The sequence below is a fragment of the Primulina tabacum genome, chromosome 1 (assembly GCF_025594145.1).
Source record: "Primulina tabacum isolate GXHZ01 chromosome 1, ASM2559414v2, whole genome shotgun sequence".
NCBI lineage: Eukaryota > Viridiplantae > Streptophyta > Magnoliopsida > Lamiales > Gesneriaceae > Primulina > Primulina tabacum.
The window spans coordinates 13,488,711-13,508,432 of NC_134550.1; the positions used below are offsets into that span (position 1 = coordinate 13,488,711).

Consider the following 19,722-nt stretch of genomic DNA (forward strand, 5'->3'; position numbering starts at 1 on the left):
ATACTTTTTCTGGACGCGGCGCGTGCGGTGGCGCAAGAATTGGCGCGGTGGCGCGCTAGGTGCTGCTCCTCTGGCCATGCATGTGTGCGCGCGTGCCTGCGCGTGAAGTGGCGAGGTCGCGCGCACCTCTCGGGTCAACTTCTGCTTCTGTGCGCGCGCTGGTGCGCGAGATGTCGCGCGACCACGCGCAAGCTTCTGCCCTTGTGCATTATCTGTGCGCGCGCGGCTGCGCGGGAAGTTGCGCGACCGCGCGCGCTCTTCTGGTCTTGGCAATATTTATACTCGCGGCTCGGTTCTGTTTTCTTGGTCCACTTGGTTTCCCAAGTTTATCTATGAAGAGCGGATCTAATTGTATTAGTGTCTAGAATTGATTTCTTATGTGTAATATGTCGGCAAAAGGAATTAAATGCAGCTGACAAGTTCGAATGCAGCTGACAAGTTTGACAAGAAAATTGAATTGGCAAAAACGTGGGTTAATAATTCAGAAGACGGAAGACGCGTATAAAACGCGTCTTCACACTGACAGGAAGTTCTATAAATAGAGCTTCATTCCTTCATTTCAAATCATCTCTTCTTCGAGTTTTCTCTTATCTTATAAGCATTTGAGTGCTTAGTTCTATAATATTTGTGAGGTGCTTTGTTCTCCTGTATTAAGAGAGTGTGTGTTCTCTTTGAAACACAGTGAGTGAGTTGTACACCACAAAATATTATAGTGGAATTCTTTTCATCTTACCCGTGGTTTTTACCCTAATAATTTTTAGGGGTTTTCCACGTAAATCTCGGTGTTCAATTTATTCTTTATTTTCGAGATTTATTATCTCAAATTCCGCACGTGGGACCAACATAATACTAATTGATAGGACCTCGTTGGTAAGTGTTACAAGATCTCGTGCATTGAAACCCATGGTTATGGACCGAATCCGTTAGTATGGAACATTATATTTTCCAAGTGAAATCCCCTGGTATATGAAATAGTGAAAAAGTACTGATTTACTAAATCAAGTTAGCATATTAAACCCTTACAAATTCCTTGATTCCCTCGTCACATTTTGTAGTGTGATGGCCCTCCCGCTCTTATTATTCAAATTCCCCTGTCGGATCCTAGCCTATTCAATAATAAATTTGATTAGCTGTGGAAACAGAATTTGACGTATCACCAACCAAGATTTGTGTGAGCCAATTGATACGAACCAACAACATACTTGTGCATCACCTACCAACAATTAATTCTTCCATCCAATTAACATGCCGTGAGATCTAGCAAGTCCCCAAGGGGTCATTTGTTTGTGGACCAAATTACTTCAAATGTAACCATCTATATCTAAAGATTTATAATTTGTAGGTGTTTCATATAATTTTCGACTTAGGCAAACAACATTCTTGATTATTATTAGTATTACCAGGAGTATTGGGTAAAATGATTGAAAAACTGTCACATGGCTCCCAAAATTTTCAATTTTTAAAATATGATCTTATTATTCTTTTTTTTTTTATATTATCATACATGTAAGATATTTACGCTTAAAATTTTGTGTTTTCTGTTTAAATCAAGATCATCATTTGCAAAAAAAAAAAAAATGTAACAAACACTAGATACTGTCTGGTGCGGTTAATAATATGATAATTCATTGTTCAATCTAGGGGTGGGCGCGGGTCGGGTTTTCGGGTTCGGGTATCCGAAATTTCGGGTACCCGACAAGTCGGGTAGAAAATTTTACTACCCGACACCAAACCGAACATGTCGGGTACCCGAAATTTTCGAGTAAAAAACATTTTTTTAAAAATTTTTTTTGAAAAAATTTATGTATTTTTCACATTTCACAAAAAATAATGTCATTATATCGAGTTATGGCTAATCATTATATCATATTATGGCTAGTAAATTAAAAAAACACATGTATTTTTCACATTTAACAAAAAATCATTTCATATCATTTTATGATTAGTCATTTGTCATTTTATAGGGTTATGACTAGCCACAAAAAATACATGTATATTTTAATTGAATAAATGGATAGACCCATAAAAAAACAAAAAAATTCGGGTACCCGATACCCGAACCCGATATTGTCGGATACCCGACAAACCAGATTTTTATAAAAATACCCGACCCGATCGGATTTTACCCGATCCGACACCCGATCGGGTTGGATCGGGTACCCAATATCCGAGAATAAATTCCCACCCGTAGTTCAATCCACACTCAACTAATATATCAAATTTCATATAATTTAATCATACCACATAAATCGATTTTTTTCACATATGAATTGATAAATGATTGTTTGATAAAATAAATTATAAATATTATATTGTACATCGTACAAGACAATTCCGTTGTAGTCTAGTTGGTTAGGATACTCGGCTCTCACCCGAGAGACCCGGGTTCAAGTCCCGGCAACGGAAATTGTTATTTTTAAGCAAGTTCTTTCGGGGAAAAATTTTGAAATTTAGTTGGTATCTTTAATTTTATTTATTTATTATTTAAGTAGTTTGTTTTCAGAAAACAAAGTTAATTTAAAAAAAAAAAAAAAAAACATTCGTGGGAGTGAAAAATGTATGGCTTAAAATTTAGGGGAAAAAATTGAGTATCAGATTTTGTCATCGACAATTTAGAAATATGTGCATTAAAATTTTAAAATATATTATGTTGCGTTAAAATATTTTGTTAAATTGGTGAAAGTCTTAAAAAATAAGAATAAAATTTATAATGTGTTATGAAAACGAGTTTTCTAATAAAAATAAAAGTCAAAAGATCATCGTGTTTTTGTTTTTAAAGATCGAAAATTATATACCATAATGAAAACAAACCTAACCCTAAAATTCTCATTTCAAATTGATTAATTTTTGGCAAAAACTTGTGTGAGACGGTCTCACGGGTCGTATTTTGTAACACAGATCTCTTATTTGAGTATCTATGCAAAATTATTACTTTTTATACTAAGAGTATTACTTTTTATTGTAAATATCAGTAGAGTTGACACGTCTCACAGATAAAGATTCGTGAAACTGTCTCACAACAGACCTACTCTTACTTTTTTCTCCTTAATTACTCAATCTTCAATTCGATTCTAAAACATGACATTAATCAAGTAAAATAAGAATATATAACCAAGAACATAAACTCAAATGTGAATCTAAAGAAAATACTTCTAAAAAAAATTAAAATTTTCTCAGTTTCACGACCACATTTGTTTTTTTTCCTTTCCAAGTTCAATCTCTTGTGTCTCATACCAAATCACACGAATATAAATCCACATTTAACTTCAGAATGATCCAAATTCAAAAACTACAAGGGTTTTCACTAAACGACGTCGGGAGACCTGCTCTCGGATCATGGTGTAACGAATACTTTGTCTTTAAAACGTGTTATCTATCAATGATGTTTACGATTTTTGGTAGCTCGACTCCAAATTCGGATTTAAGTATAACTCCTTAAAACGTTCGGAAATAGAATGAATTTATATAAAAAAAATAAAAATGAATTTATAAATAAACAAGAAGGAAGGTTAAAGAGACGAAACCTCTGACTACAAACACCTCTCCACTTGTTTGAATCGACTCAAACAAGAAAACTCAACATCACGAGTCCACGACAAATCGAGAGAGGTCATAAAATAGACTCACTTTGGATCCAACTTAGAAATTAATTTCTCATTTACCTGATATCATTTTCCAAGGAAATAATTATACCGCGATCGTAGCTAGTCGACTGATGGAGCCATCTCGAATTGTGTTCTATATAAATACAAGAAGAGACAGATGCATGTTAGGGCTGCCATGGATTTTGGTCCGGCCATATATATATAACTGAACACGCTTCTTTAATTCATTACATTGAACGCTACAATGTAAGAATTCTGTGTTATATATAATATAAAATTTATCACATTAGATTTAAGCTCGATCGAATGCGTGGATTGGTGTCTAAAACACAGGCAATGGACTTGGTATGGAAACCACAGAATCCTATATTCGTGTTTGAAGTTTGAACCCGATTTCGTAATCATTAACAAATGGAATCCTCGGGCGCCGTGTGGTAACCGGTAACTACGTTGTTGGAGTAGGTGACTTGAATGCCTTTATTTGGTGCACATTTAATTTAATTATTTAAATATTTGTAATTTAAATTCTGTTTAAAACCTACTGTAGAGATAGATACGCCACCTACTCGAAAATAATGACCATAAGAAATTAAGAGTGACTATAATATGATAGGCACATTTTCTTTTTAGTCCAGCAGCAAAAAACTTAAATGTATCAACGCATCTAAAATTTATAAATGTTAGTTAAGTTGAATTAATTTCAAAATGTAACTTTAATCTAATTTTTGTATCGATAAATTATCAGGACTAGAGTTTTTATTGACGAAAAAGTAAAACATAATGAGTACACACAAGATGTATTTAGCAATTTCTCAAAAAACAGAGTTAAGTTCACTTGTCAACTTCGCAAATTTCATTTACAATGAAATATGTGACTATAAAAGATGATGGTAACAACACAAATATGTCTACTTAAGTATTTTAATTAGCTCACTCTTTCCACACTTAAAGCCCAACACATCTCCTTAATTATAGGACACAACTTCTTTGAACAATATGATGTAATTACTTCTTTTTTTGTTATATTTATGCGTGTGTGTAATGTCTAAAATCCGCCCACGTAAACCACATGATTAAAAATATTAAGTGTACTAAATTAATTAAATAAATGATATAAATAAATAATTTATATTATCTGAAAATAATTATATATTTATGTTGAGTACAATAATTGTCCATACTTGATACAGCGATCGAACCGTGATACTTAAGCTGATGTGAGGTTTAAAAGATTTGAGTTGCACCATTACCAACAGCTAACAGTTTATGTTCAAAATTGATATTTTATTGAATTGAGCATTCTAGGGCGAATATTTGATGCTTGGCCGAGGGAAGGAGACCAGGGACGATTGCGATAAAATATTTATTTTTCTTATCATTAGGAGGCTCAAAAATATTTTATTTAGAAGGGGAACTTTCTAAATTGTGTAGATTTAGTATTTATTTGCAAGCCGATAATTATTTTACTCTAAAAATTGAATTTCGATAAAGTAGGAGATTTTTTGGAAATTTACACCATAAATTCGAAAATTTTGATATTTTAAAATTACATGCATATTTATTAGGCTTAATGAACTTAAATAACTAGAATTTAGATAATTAATTAAGGCTTATTTGTACTAAGCTTAAAAGGACCCAATTCAAAAAAAAAAAAAAAAGGAGGAAAAAACCTATGGTTCCTAGCAGTTGCAGTTGCCAAGACCTAGCTATGCAAAAACAAGTAGAAAACGTGAATTTATAGTGAGGAAAGGGAAGATAAGTCGTCACCCAATCGTGCTCTCTGCTCCTTTGCGTCGGTATTCGAATTTCGAGTATTTTTAATGTAAATGTACGTTCTAAACCATTTTTTTGCACCACTCAAATCATATTATGTGTGTTATTGATGTCTTGCATGAAAAATGATTTGTAGCCACATTTGGGACAAGGAATTTTAAAGAGCCCAAAGATATGAAAATCTCAGCAAGTTTCAAAAATTACGCCCTGGTATTTAAACTCTATGATTTATAGGTTCATTTTCAAGAAATGTTGTCAACTGATGATTTGTAGCACCCTGAATTATCTTCGATTGGATAGTAAATTCAAAATTCTTGAGTGAGAAACGAAGGAGATAGTTTTTCTTGTAGAACTGCTCAATCTGTGCGAAAATTTTACTTGTCAACCCATGATTTTCAGTTCTTTTGATTAATGCGATTTATAGATTCGTTTCATGGAAATATTGTTAATTGAAGATTTGTGGTGCACGGAGTTATCTATGATTGGATCATAAATTTGAAATTTTTGAGTGAGTAATGAAGGAGATATGGTTTTTCTCGAAGAACTACTCAATCTGTGCGAAAATTTTACGTGTCGACCCATCATCCTCTAATATTTTGATTACAATGATTTATAGATTCGTTTTCTGGAAGAGTTTTCAAATGAATATTGTAGTACTTAGCGTTATCTTCGATTGGATAATAAATTCAAAATTTTGTGTGAGAGATGGCGGAGATATTGTTTTTCTCGTAAAACTGCTCAATCTGTGCTAAAATTTTACATGTCAACCCATCATCCTTTGTTATTTGATTGCTGCAATTTATAGGTTCACTTTCTAGAAATGTTGTCAACTAAAGATTTTTATTAATTTGCGTATCTTCGATTGGATAGTAAATTCAAATTTGTTGAGTGAGAAACGAAGGAAATATGGTTTTTCTCGTAGAACTGCTCAATATGTGCGAAAATTATACGTGTCAATCCATCATCCTCTATTCTTTTGATTAATGCGATTTACAGGTTCGTTTCCTGGAAAGGTTTTAAACTTATGATTTGCAGAAATCTGTGTTATCTTTGATTTAGTACCTCATTCTCAATTTGTTGCTGAGAAACGGAGGTTATATGATCTTTCTAGCAAAACTGCTCAATCTGTTTTTTTTTATATGCACAATTGTTCGTGCCTAGGACACATACCGTAAATGTCTTTTTAAAAAATTTATATAAGTTTAGTGGAAGAATCGATGCATGTTTATTATATGATTTATTTAATTGAAATGGAAATGGAAAAATATTTTGTGGAATGTGACTAAGAGGTAGTGAGAGATCCGTCGAAAATAGGGCGAACTCGCAATAAAAATGGTGAAAACCACCGAGAAAGGGAACATGATCTCAAATGAGTAATGGATCTGTTGATAACAGGAACGGTGAACTTACCATATGATGGTTAGAGGGATTCGACGATACTGGGATCGTTGAATTCTGCCAGCCTGATACTACGGTTTATAGATTCATCAATCAAATAGAGGAGTCACTTTCAATTAACATACTTCACAAAATATTTATGAGGATTGGTTTATGTTATGAACAAAAAGTATTTTTAAGGTTTGAGATTGACGTGCATTCATTTTATTTAAAAGCTAAAAGTAATTTTAGTTAATGTAATTTTAAATGCATGTGATTGTGTGTGTGTGCGCGTATATATAAATATATATACTTGTTATAATGGTTTGAATATGTCGAGTCATTAGACTTGCTAGATTTGAATATGTGAAGGTGATGATGATGTTGAGACATGAGGGGCTGACTACTGAGAAAATCCTGATCAAAGGCAATACACTCCCGAAGACCTTAAAGCATTCCGCGATAATGTAAAAGTTAACGAACGTTGACGAGAGAATTTTTATTTAGCATGGTCGAGACTTTTTATATTTGTTGAATTTTATTGTCTATTGAGTATTTAGAACCATATTCAAATATTACTATGATATTTATGTCTTATCTAGATAGCTTTCGAAATTTGGAATTTTTATTTAAATGCAATATCGATTTAATTTTTATAGTATTTTCATGAATAGTGAAAAGTTATATTCTTGTCATTTATTTAAAATTAGAGTTTGGGCGATCTATTATATATTTGTAATAATAATATATACCTTATTATACAATAAGTTCTAGCCCTTTCAACTCTAATTCCTTAATCCGTCGATGTAGGATAATAATTAGACCTTACACATACTAACATAAAACCCATTTAGAAACACCCATATCGCAGGTTTCAAATTAGAATAGTAGAGCCCGACCTTCAGTACTGCACTTAATCCAAATGAAGTTTAATTAAATATCCTTTCGTTTGGTTCAAAATGTAATGGGATAATTTGTGAAACTTAATTATGTATCATATAAGATCCATTCCATTATTAACTGTGACGCTTAGGATTCAAGCCAAGTTGTTTTCTGTTAGTTGAGAATTGAGATTATCATTAACCCATGATCGAATAGACAGACACATTGGCTTGTTGATGAGCACCTTCCAGTTGTATCATCAATAATTTATTTATTTACTTAATTTTTTTGTAAAAGAAACCATTAAGTTGTAAGCTCGTTAGAAAATGAGAGGGAAACATATCATATAATCGAGAAATTAATTAATTTTTAGGCGAGTTGGAGTGAAACCCTACTCCACAAGTGGGTCTATATCATGCTTGAGCCTAACACGAGTCCACAAGCAAGAACCAAGGCTTGGGCACATCTCTAAGTGGTAAGGTCGGCCCATGAGGATAGGTAGTTGAGGTGACCCATGGTAGAGGGGCAATAGGCTAAGATGCTAAGATTGTGCCAAGGAGTTATGATACGGAGGTTGGATGAATTACTTGGAGTTGGAGTTGTGCCAATTGTAGATAGGGGATGTGACAAGGGTGGAGATGAGCTATGAGTCATGGCAGGTGTGGATGCCAGCTATGAGGTATGGAGAGTGACGAAGGGAGTCGGGTGGTGAACTAAGTAGTGTGAAGATGAGCTAAGGAGCTAGTGATGAGTTGAGGAGTGTGGGGTTGTTCTAAGGAGTGTTGGGTGAGCTAAGGAGCCAAGGATGAGCAAATGAGCTTAGGCTGCACTAAGGAGTTAAGGATGAACTGAGTAGTTGTGAAGTTGATGTTATGCTAAGGAGCTAGGGATGAGTCGACGAGCTGTGGATGTGCTGAAGAGTTAGAAATGTGAAGTACATGGCCAATGGAATTAACAAGGTGGATGCTCGCCCTTGACAGATTAGCTCTTAATTGCAATCTCGTCCCATGAGTGAGCTATTATATAAATTAGCTTGCCCCCAAGAGGGCGAGCTCTTTGTTTAGGAGACGCGTGAGCTATATGCATATGGTTCACCATCTCACACATATAGTTCTCACATTATTTTCTTATAAATACGAGGTTTGGGGTTTCATTTGGCAGACAATATATTGATTTTAAGCAGCGCCCTGGCTGCTTTGTAACGACCCTCACTTACTTTACTATTTAAAATATGCGAAAAATAATTTTTTCTTTTTATTTAAATCAATAATTCTTAAATTTTAAAGTTAATAAATACCTAATTAATTTTTTTCGAAAATTTCAATTAATAAACCTAAGAAATTCGAAACTTAAAAATAAAAAAATTCAAATACTCACTATTTTAAAGTATAAAAACGATTCATGTCAAACATCCATAAAATATTTCAAAATGAACCTAATAATAATTTGTATACCAACCATAAATAAAATAAAATAAATCAGAGTAACAAATAAGTTTTAACGTGCATAAAAACTCATAAATTGCAAGGACATCCGAGCTTGTTCACTGGTCATCGCCTCCAGCCTCCTCAACAATTTCATATGTTTCAATCAAGTTTAGTGAGTCTAAAGATTTAGCATGCATAAACCGTGAGTAGCAAATACTACATAATAAAATAAAATAATGCAAATTAGATATAACTGATACGTAAAATAACATAAGCATAAATAAATACGACGTGACTTACCTGCATAAATATTTCCGTAGAACATGCTTCGTGCTTGACATAACATAAACATAATCATTTTGCATAAAGTTATGCTCGTTGAAATGTGGCACCATACATAATTCGTTTGATCAAACTAACATTATAACGCTTGGCCAACAAGGATCACTACAACTGGATATCCACAACCAATCATAAGATAAGTTGGAAAGGTCTTATGACACGTTCTCCAGCTTCCAGATCCGTACATGCATAATTTGGCCACAAGACAACTTACATACCTCAAAAATAATAATTTTGCACGTTATATTTACTTACGAACGTCGTGGACCTCGTTGGATCGACCCCCAGATCTGCTGCCACAACTTAAAATAGCCCATAAACTTGCGTCTTACCCGAACGACCCCCGAATTAAATAAAACGACTTACGACTGACCCTACGACTTGAGACTCGACTCGACTCGACTCACCTTTAACCAGCATTTAACTCATTGTTCAGAACCTTAGGACCACCTCTAGAACAGCCCAAATCATCCCAAAACAAGACATGTCACTCTAGACCATTCTAGGCTCTGTTCGGTCTCATTTTGACACGTTCGGGTTCTATACTGCTCCAAACATACCACGGCTCGAACCAGGCCTTAAAAAAGCCCTAGAACTTGACCTTAGACCCTAACCAAGACGTTGATTCAGTCCTTTCCAACTCAGGTCTCATACATACATCGTAGATCAAGCCGACGGTGACAACACCATGCCTGAGCTCCATGCATGGCTGTCACATTCTTGTTTCCAGCGACATTCCTACCCTACCAGCCTATAAACGACCAATACTAGGCTCACCTTAACACCATAAAACACGGTCCAAATCCTAGCCACGAGCCTTGACCCAACCCGAACCCTGAACCACCTGACCAAACCCAAAACAACTCCCGTGCTCGTGATTACTGCAGCTTGCGCTCCGCCTGTTCTATGCAAAACCAGACCACTTATGACCTTTCAAAGGCTGATAATTAACATCTAAACACATCCTAATACATGCCCATATGCAGCAGCAGCAACTCAGACGATCCACACGAAGCCTATGCATCAAAAACTCATGAAAAACTTGAAGAATCATGCGCAAAAAAATTTCAGCACACAAATAAATGTTTTGATTCAAATCCTTCATGTATAAAAGCGTTTTCCATGCATATTTATCATCAAATAATATTATATGACAAGATTGATGCGTCAAGAAGGGTTTAGAACATGCTTTTACGTATAAACGCTCAAATAAACGAATACCGGCACGAAGGAACGTGGAGGACGAACGTGGAATGATTGCTAAATATTTTTCTCGTCAAAAACTTGCGAAAACTCACCAAAATATGCAGGTAGACATGGAGAAGGGATGGTGGTTACTTGGAAGCCAAGAACCCTAGCATTCTTTTGTGTGTGTGTGTCGTTTGCGCGCGCGTGAGTTTTAGCCCTTTTTTAAAAAAATACTTTCTAAATTAATTAAATATCAACTAAACAAATCAATAAGACATAAAATAATTATAAATATATTAAACATCATGCTCAAGAATTAAAATAAATGCTAAAATTCTGCTCTTAAAACAAAAATATAACATTTAATTTTAGCATCTTAATCGCCTCCAGTCTTCTATCTCCAGCCAAACATCGAATATTCACCTAAAAAAATTAAACTCAAGAAATACAATTAAATCCCATAAATAGAAATATAAATATTAAAATAAATTAAACATGTTGAATGCATCATTTAATTCATTTTAATAATTTAAATTAAATAACTTATTAAATTATGCATGCGGCTTACATATACTGGTTTTTGGGCACTACATGCTTTCTCATATATCCTAGGTGTCTGACTTGAGCATCAGAGATACTATGTCAGGACAACCTCTCTGCCTCCTTCTAACACTATGCTCGTGATTTCTGGTTTCTCGGGTCGGAAGCATTGGCATGGTCGGCTTCGGATCTTAAAGAACCACCATATTTCAGTGAGTATCATTTGACTTCGTCCGTGGAAAATTGAGCTAAGATGTAGAGATAATGGGTAGAGGAGAAATAGAAGAACCCACACAACGTTATTAAGCATGGGCCCAAGAATGAATAGCTCGCCTCGAGGAGAATGTTAAAAACATTACTAGGGAACAACTAAGTCAACTTGTTACTAAGGTAGAGGGTAAGACCGAGGCAGGTGGGGGTTAAATCTGGCTGGTGCATAGGTGGGCTGGGCGAGGAGCTTTGCTGAACGAGGAGAAGAAGCTTGTGTGGTGCATAGGTAAGATGGGCGAGGAGCTTGGTTGGGCGAGGAGAAGAAGGCTAGGCGGTTCGTAGGTTGGATGAGTGAGGAGCTTGGCTGGGCGAGGAAAGAGGGAGTGAGCGTCGAAGGACAAAGGACGATCCTGAGAGAGAGAGGTTGTAAGGGTGCAAGGGCGTGAGGGTGATCGTGATAAAGAGAGGGGCTATGAGCGAGGGCCAGAAAGCGAGAATACGATGGGCATGGGCGAGGTGGCAAGAGGTGTAGGGGCGGGGCAAGAGGTTGAGGGGAGAGGAACGAATGGCGCGAATGCGAAGAAGCGTGAGGGTAGGAGCGAGAGTGTAAGGGGGTGAGGCTGGGCGAAGGTCCAGGAGGCGAGGATGAGGTTGGGAAAAGGAGGTGAGGTGGTAAGACTATTTTTATTTTCCTGTTAAGGCTAAATCTAGCAGAAAATTTAAGCGGCGAGGAGGTGAAAATTTTATTTTCATGCTAAGACTAAGTCTAACAGATGAGTTAAAGGACGAGAAGGTGGAAATTTCATTTTTCCTCCTAAGGCTAAGCCTAGCATATGAGTTTTTTCTACTAAGGCTAAGCCTAGCAGAGGAGTTAAGGAAGCTAGGCGGTAGGAAGTTCATTTTTTCTGCTAAGAATGATCCTTGCAAATGAGTCAGGAGCTAGGAAGAAGATGTTTTATTTTCCTATTAAGGTTGATCCTAGCAAAGAAGTCAAGGGTGAGGAAGGCTAAGTTCTATTATCCTTCCAAGACTGAGCCTAGGAGATGAGTCATGGGGGGAGGAGGGATAATTTTTATTTTTCAGCTAAGGCATAACTTAGCAGAGGAGTCAATGGGTGAGGACGTGGGAAGTTCATTTTTCCTACTAATGCTGAGCCTAAAAGAGGATTCAAGGGGGTGAGGAGACTGAGGCGGGGAGAGTGAAGTTTATGTTTTTCCTAATATGACTAAAACCTAGTAGATGAGTTTGAGAAGGGGAGGGTGAAGTTCATGATTTTCGGGGAGGGTGAAGGTCATGTTTTTCCTATTATGGCTAAGGTCTCGTAGAAGATCTTGGAGAGAAGATTTGGACGAGGCGAGGAATGAGAGGGCACGACTACGAGGTTGGGTGAAGCAATTGTTGGGTTTCAAGGTGAGATATCTGATGGGTAATAGTAATGACTTGAGCATTTAGTCGAGCAGGTGGAGGATGAATGATTGAAGGGTGAGGCTTGGCGAGGGTTGGGTAAGGAGCTGGAGGCCAAGGATGAAACTCGAAGTGCTAGTATAGTGGTAATGGGAAAGGTGTGAGGCAAGCATGTTAGTGCTGGGAGAAGGGATGATGGGCGAGGGCGAGGGCGAGGGTGAGGCTGGGTGAAAAGAGAGGCTTTGTAAGGTCTAAAATTAAGACGACGTAAACCAATTGCATGCGAATCTAGAGAATATGGAAAACAGTTAATTAATTTATTTTAATTGCTAAATTGATTATGTGATATGTTTATATGATGTTTTAGTAGTTTTTCTACTTAAATGCATTAAAATGTATTTTTAAGGGTTATTCAAGTTGCGATCGTGGAATGGAGACCAATGGCTGAAAAATGAAAAATAATTTTATTAAATAATTGTTTTGATCATTTAAAATATGGTTGATGATTTTTCTTATTTTTGAAAATAAAGAGTTTTAAGGTGATTTTGTACGCTGGGACGTAATTTTTATCGGTATTGGATTTTCAAAAAAATACGAACTTTTTGGCAATCCGGCTAATAATTTCACAAACTTTATTAAACAAAATAATTTTATTAAGCACTAATGGGCTTATTGGGCCTAACTAAACTAGTTAATGGACCTAAGCTACCATTAGTACTTTAATTAGTATTTAAAGTACAAAACTCCCCATAATTAAATTACAATCCCACGCCCCACTCCCATAAACGTTTGAAACTCTCTGCCTCTCATACTCACAGCACACACAAGCATCAAACAAGAAGGAAAAGCATCGAAAGTTCAAGGTTTTCAAGCCAACGCCCCTCCGTCGTTGTTCTTCAATTCGTCAACGTAAAATCGTGCGTTATAAATGCAAAGACACTCCATATTCTTCCCTTTACTCATCCATCACACCATAGTATTTATTTTATTATGTTTTGTATGAAAACGAGTCACACTTCATATTATTTTCGTAACTATGCATGTACATGTGATAAACTCATGATTTTTGGTTCCAAAACATGTTTAATATGTGCTAGAAGAGGCTGCCATGATTAGGAAGTGTTATGGGATTATTTTACACGAGTTTAAGGGTCATAGAACCCACACAATACGCTGCACAAGTCGTAGAACACAAGCTGGAACCAAACCGCATGCCTTGGTGATCAAGGGCTCGGGGGGTTTAAGGTCCATGGCTTGGCTTGGTTGCAACTAGGGCTAGGCTAAGAACGTTCTAGGGTCAGAGAAGGAGTCCTAGCAGGCTGCTATGACCATGGTTCGCCGGAACGGCCGTTATGCGGTCGGAACGGAACGGGAACGGTGATCGCCGTTTCAAAGTTCCAGGGCAAATCGGTGATTGTTTTGTAGTGCTGTTCTTCGACGTTTTATCGGCGATTTAACGGAGAAGCGGAACGGAACGGCCGAGCGGAACGGTTTGGTGTTTAAAAAATATGGTTATGAGATATTCATGGTTCATTATAGTAAGGTATGGTAATGGTTATTGTAGATGGTTATTGTTTATGATTATGTTTATTGGAATGATAATAGAATGGCTATGTTATTGGTATTATATTTCTTAGTTGTTGATGATTATGGAAATGAATGTGTAGAATAGAAAGTTGATCTTGAGCCAAATAGGAAATGGAATTGCAAAAACGGTATGAAAAATGTGGCAGTAGTTGTGGTTTTTAGTATAATGTCTTGTACATTGATCCAATTGTTGTGAGGCCACTTCCATTAGAAAGATAAGATATAAGGCTATAACTTTCATGTTTTGATAGATCATTTGATTTTTCAACATCTGGTACACATGGAATTAGACATCGTGGATTTGATTATGGGTCGTCTCAATATATTGGTGATAGATACAATGAATCTTCATCATCTATATGACGGGGTGTTGGACGTCATGGTCCCGAGTATAGATCTTCAAGTACAGCTGATAGTTCTACTGTGTATCGTGGATTCGGATACTATAATCATCGTGATGAAACACTATTACAAAATTAGTCATCCTATTCTAATTATCTTTCGTCATCTCAATCTAATCAATATCTCTATGGACAATCACGTCAATATCCAAATGTTCGAAATCAATTTAATCTACAAGATAATGATGAAGAATATAACAATGATTTCGCTCCTCCGCATCACTCTTCATGGTATTAGCTTTGGTATGTTATAATTTTTAGTGTGTATTTCTTATTGTGCTATTATTGTAAAATAGTTTTGTATTGATATATTAATTTGTAATAACTTTATATATTTTATTTTTTAGTATGATGTAATTTATATTTAAATTTTTTTACCAATTTTTTGAATTTATTAATTTTTTTATACGACTGTTCCGCAACCGTTCCACAATATAACATTGGAACTGGAACGGTAGTGGCCGTTCCAACCACCGCAACCGTTCCGGCGAACCATGGTTATGACTCGAGACAAGTGGCTGGGAAGGGTCCTAGCAAGCTAGGACTCCACCCGAGAGCCATCAAGGGAGTCGCGCATGTGTGCATCTTCTGCAGGGAAGAAAGGGCTTGGCCAGTGGGCTTTGGGCTGGGCTAGGTCAAGTCCTTAGGGTCCTAAGACGGTGCACAAGGTTCGTGTTCAGGGTCTGGTCCGGTGTTTAGGGTCCTAGCATCACAAACGTAGAGTCATAGCGCTGATATGCTTCTCGGCCGCAGCTTTCTTCTGAGTTGAGTGCCTTTGGTTTTGGGGCTAGGGTTGAGTCCTAAGGGTTCTAAGGGTCTATTAGGGTCCATAGGGGGTCGGTTCGAAGATGGTCCAAAATGGTTCGAGCATGGCTCGATGAAAAATCAAGTTGGCTCGTGGGGTTAGTGCTTGGTTCGGTTAGGGTTTTCTTTCTTTGATTTTAATTCGAAACATGGCTCAACGGGGTTCGAGTCGTGGTTCATGAGGGATAAATAATTATCAAAAGTCTAAGTTTTAATATGGAAATTTTATAGTAAATTTTGATTTAATTCGGGATTAAAACACATTAATATGTTATGATTAAAGAATAAATTAAAAATCATCGGTTTAGGCTAAATAAAAATACGAGAAAATTAATGTAAGCTTAAATAATTATTTAGAATGGTCTAGAGTAAACGGAATTAAGAAAATGTCAAAAACGTGAAATTTTACGTCTAGGGGTAAAACGGTAATTTTACAGCCGAAAATTAATAAATGTCATGGCAGTGTCCTGAATGCTGTTTTATATGTTAAAATATTTATTTTAAATGTTTATGGAATTTATGATGAACGATAACGTTAAAAGACATGTTGCATGCATGGTTTAAAAGAAAAACGTTATTTGCATGTTTAATTTTTATTAAGTGATGAGAATATGAAATGTTGAAGGAATTCAAGTAATTGTGACTAATACGAATACGATGATATGATGATATGTTAATACGTAGGCCAAGGCTCAGTTGACGGTTGAGAATGTCGCTGATGTCCCCGCTGCCCAGTACTGTGGTTACATATTGATGGATCCATCGCCCAATACGAATACGAATACGAATACAAATACGAAAGTCACAATTAATGATCTGAATTCAACGAAAATGAATATGAACATGTTTAATATGAATATGAATATGAATATGAATATGTTTATGATGATATGAAAACTTTTATGAAAATGTTTATGTCTAAAGTTTATACATCATTATGAAAATGTTATTTTACGTAAAAGTATTTTTACTGTCGCATGTGATATGTATATGTATTACTCGTTATCAATATTATAGTGTGTTGAGTTTTTAGATTCACTAGGTGTGATTATAAAAATAATGATAATGGAGGTCTTGATGGTTGACTTTGCTGGACTGAAGGTGCACATAACCCGAGGACCAGTGCTAGTTCCACACTAGTTATGATTTATGATTTTAAGTTGATGATAAAGATATTTTTACGACTTTTATTATGATTATGAGTGGTTTGAGAGGTTGTTAATTTTAGCAATTTTGCTAAGTTAGGATATGCATACGATTGACGATTTTATGATTCAAACTATTCTACTTTGGATTTTTAAATGTTAGTTGGTTGTTTATTTTTAAAATGGTGCAATGTATTTTTAAAGTATATATATGTGTATATTTTTCAATGCCGAATTGTGAGAAGTTTTTAAAAAAATTCCAGTATTTTTTAAGAAAACGAGTAGTGGACGTTTCAGGCTTGGTGAGGGTTGTGCCTGGGCGAGGGTGAGGGTGATGGTATGGCGATTCCGAGGATAGGCGAAAGATAAGACTAGAGTGAGTCTTGGCGAGGTCTTGGTGAGAAGGTGGCAGGCGAGGGAAAAGATAAGGGTGAGGTGAGACTTGGGGAGGATTATGCTTGGGTGAGGGTGAGAACAAGGACGAGGATGAAGGCGATGCTAAGATAAGAGGTTGGAGAGGGTGAAGGCAAGGGACATGATGACTAGGGTGTTTGGCCAAATAGGTGGTAGATAAACGAGTGGGCAATCAAGCAAAAAGTGAGGCTGATTGAGGGCCCGAGGAGGCGAGGATGAGGTTGGGTGAAGGAGGTGAGGGCAAGGCTGAGTAAGGGGCCAAGAGGCGAGGATGACGTTGGGAGAAGGATGTGGGTATGAGGGGGATAGGCTAAATGAGGGACGAGGGTGAGGAAGAGGATCGGGTGCTAGGTAAGAAGCGAAAAAATGAGATAAAAGGTGAGGTAGATGGCTTGGGCGATGTGTCGTACATATGGCGAACAAAGGTGTTGGGCGAGGGAAGGTGAGCGGGGATAGTAATGGATGCGAGGATTTAGTGACATTGGGCGAGACGAGGCTAGGCGAGGCGAGGGTCTGGATTGTAAGAGGTGGGAGAGGCGAGGCGAGGTGAGGTAAAGGGTAGGAGCAAGGAGAGGTGAAGAGAAGAGTGAATGGTGTGAGACGAGGAAACATCTGAGATGTGGGTGAAAGTATTGGGGGAGCCGTGAAGGAAGGAAATAAATAAATAAAGTGATGCTCCGTATTTTTAGAGAAGTTGGAGCTAGGTTTTAACCGTTGAAAAAATAAAAGTTCTTAGGGATGGTGGAAAAATGCGTTGTTTGGTTATAAAAGTTTCAATTAACAATCAAATTCTCGGATATGGAGATGAAATAATCGAGATTTGAACATTTGATTCAGCTTGACATGAGAGAGGGAAACTAAAGATACCCTACCCCACAGTTTGGCTTTTCACATGATCGAGCCCAACACGAGTCCAGGACCAAGAACCAATGCAAAGGTTCAGCTCTAAGTGGTAAGTTCGGCCCATGAGGGTACATAGTTGAGGCGGGCCACAGTAGAGGGGATAGAGGCCAAGGAGTTAAGAGGTGTGCCGAGGAGTTACGTCATGAAGGGCGGATGATGCAGTTGGAGTTGAAGTGTCAATTATAGCCGAAGGATGTGACAAGGGAGTCAGGAGATGAGCTAAGAAGTGTGAAGATGAGTTGAGGAGCTAGTGATGAGTTGAAGAGTGGGGGGTTGTCCTAAAGAGTGTTGGGTGAGCTAAGGAAATAGGGATGTGCTAAGAAGCTAAGGATGAGTAAAGGACTTGAGGATGTGCTAAGGAGCTAGAGATGAACTAAGAAGGCGAGCTGAGGATGTGCTAAGGAATTAGGGATGAGCCGATGAGTTGTGGATGTGATGAGTTAGAAGTGTGAATGTGGGGACCCGGACGCTAATCATCTTCTTAATCATCTTTGGGATTTAATTATCAATTAAGATAAACAGGGTCTAAATTTTTTTTTAAAAAATATAAGTGCGGAACGTAATGGAATTTAACTAATATACATCTCAGTATAAAAGTACAATAATGTACAACAATTATTCAAACTAGTCTAAGGTTCAACTACTAATTTCCAGTATTAAACCAAGTCTACATCCAAGTCCGGAATCACCACTCTAATCTCGATCTCTCATCATCCTCTTGACCCTGATCCTGCCCCACCTGTTGTCATGCACACATACAAACAAGACAGCAGCCGGATACTCCGGTGAGAATAAATCCCAGTATAATTAATGTATACATGCAGTTAACTGAATTAACATAAAAACATGAATTATATCTTATCACATGTAGCATAATCAAACAACATGTATCCATGCCAGTCTGTAAATAAAACATGAATCGTAATCTACGAAACATAAATCAATACGGATCTGTAAATCAAATTCTAGTCTCAATATCTAAAACTCGACTCATCTCTCATTCTAATCTAGGGATCCCGGTGAATAAGAACGTAACAAGTCTCCCACCTACTACTACCAGTCGCAGTGGCGGTACGTTCTTATTTCTGGACTTTGGTCTAATCTATATCGAATAGAATGCTATCTGTGTCTGAAGCATAATGATATACCAAACGTCCAGTGCCTTGGCGTATCTACCAAGACTAAGCCTATTCTGACAATGTGCAATGGGTCAGTGACAAGTTTGTCAAAATCTAACCCCTCTGTCAGTGACTCTTACTTAATAGCTCTCTGCTTTCTACTTCTAATTCAATAGAATAACATACTCATTAAAACACAAAGGTATAAAAACAATACCATACAAGTATGTGATTTAGGGAAACTCGAGTTAAATCTAACTCAAGTCGATCTCCCAATTAACATCCATTTATACCTTTCTCTTCTCGATCTGATGAAGACGAAGTCTTGTATTCCAATCTGTCCATATCCAAATCTGATAATGACGATCATATAAATACCATATCAGTATATAACTCAATTCAAGACCTGTTCTGATCAATACTCAAATCAGTATATAATCTGATCCATATCTGAACAAGGTACAATCTAATTCATATCAATGATATCACGATACAATCGAAATTATTACTGAATCTGATCAATATCAATCTACTGATGTTTCGACGGCATACTAATACAATCACGATAACCCCGTCTATCTCAACATCACAGATATAATACC

The 19,722-nt window shown here is 36.7% G+C and overlaps 1 non-coding gene across 1 annotated transcript; it reads left to right on the forward strand.

The window, feature by feature from the left end:
* The first annotated feature begins 2,333 nt into the window (after positions 1 to 2,333).
* Positions 2,334 to 2,406, forward strand: TRNAE-CUC (transfer RNA glutamic acid (anticodon CUC)). The gene has a single exon. It is a non-coding gene; the product is annotated as a tRNA-Glu (tRNA).
* Positions 2,407 to 19,722: the final 17,316 nt, after the last annotated feature.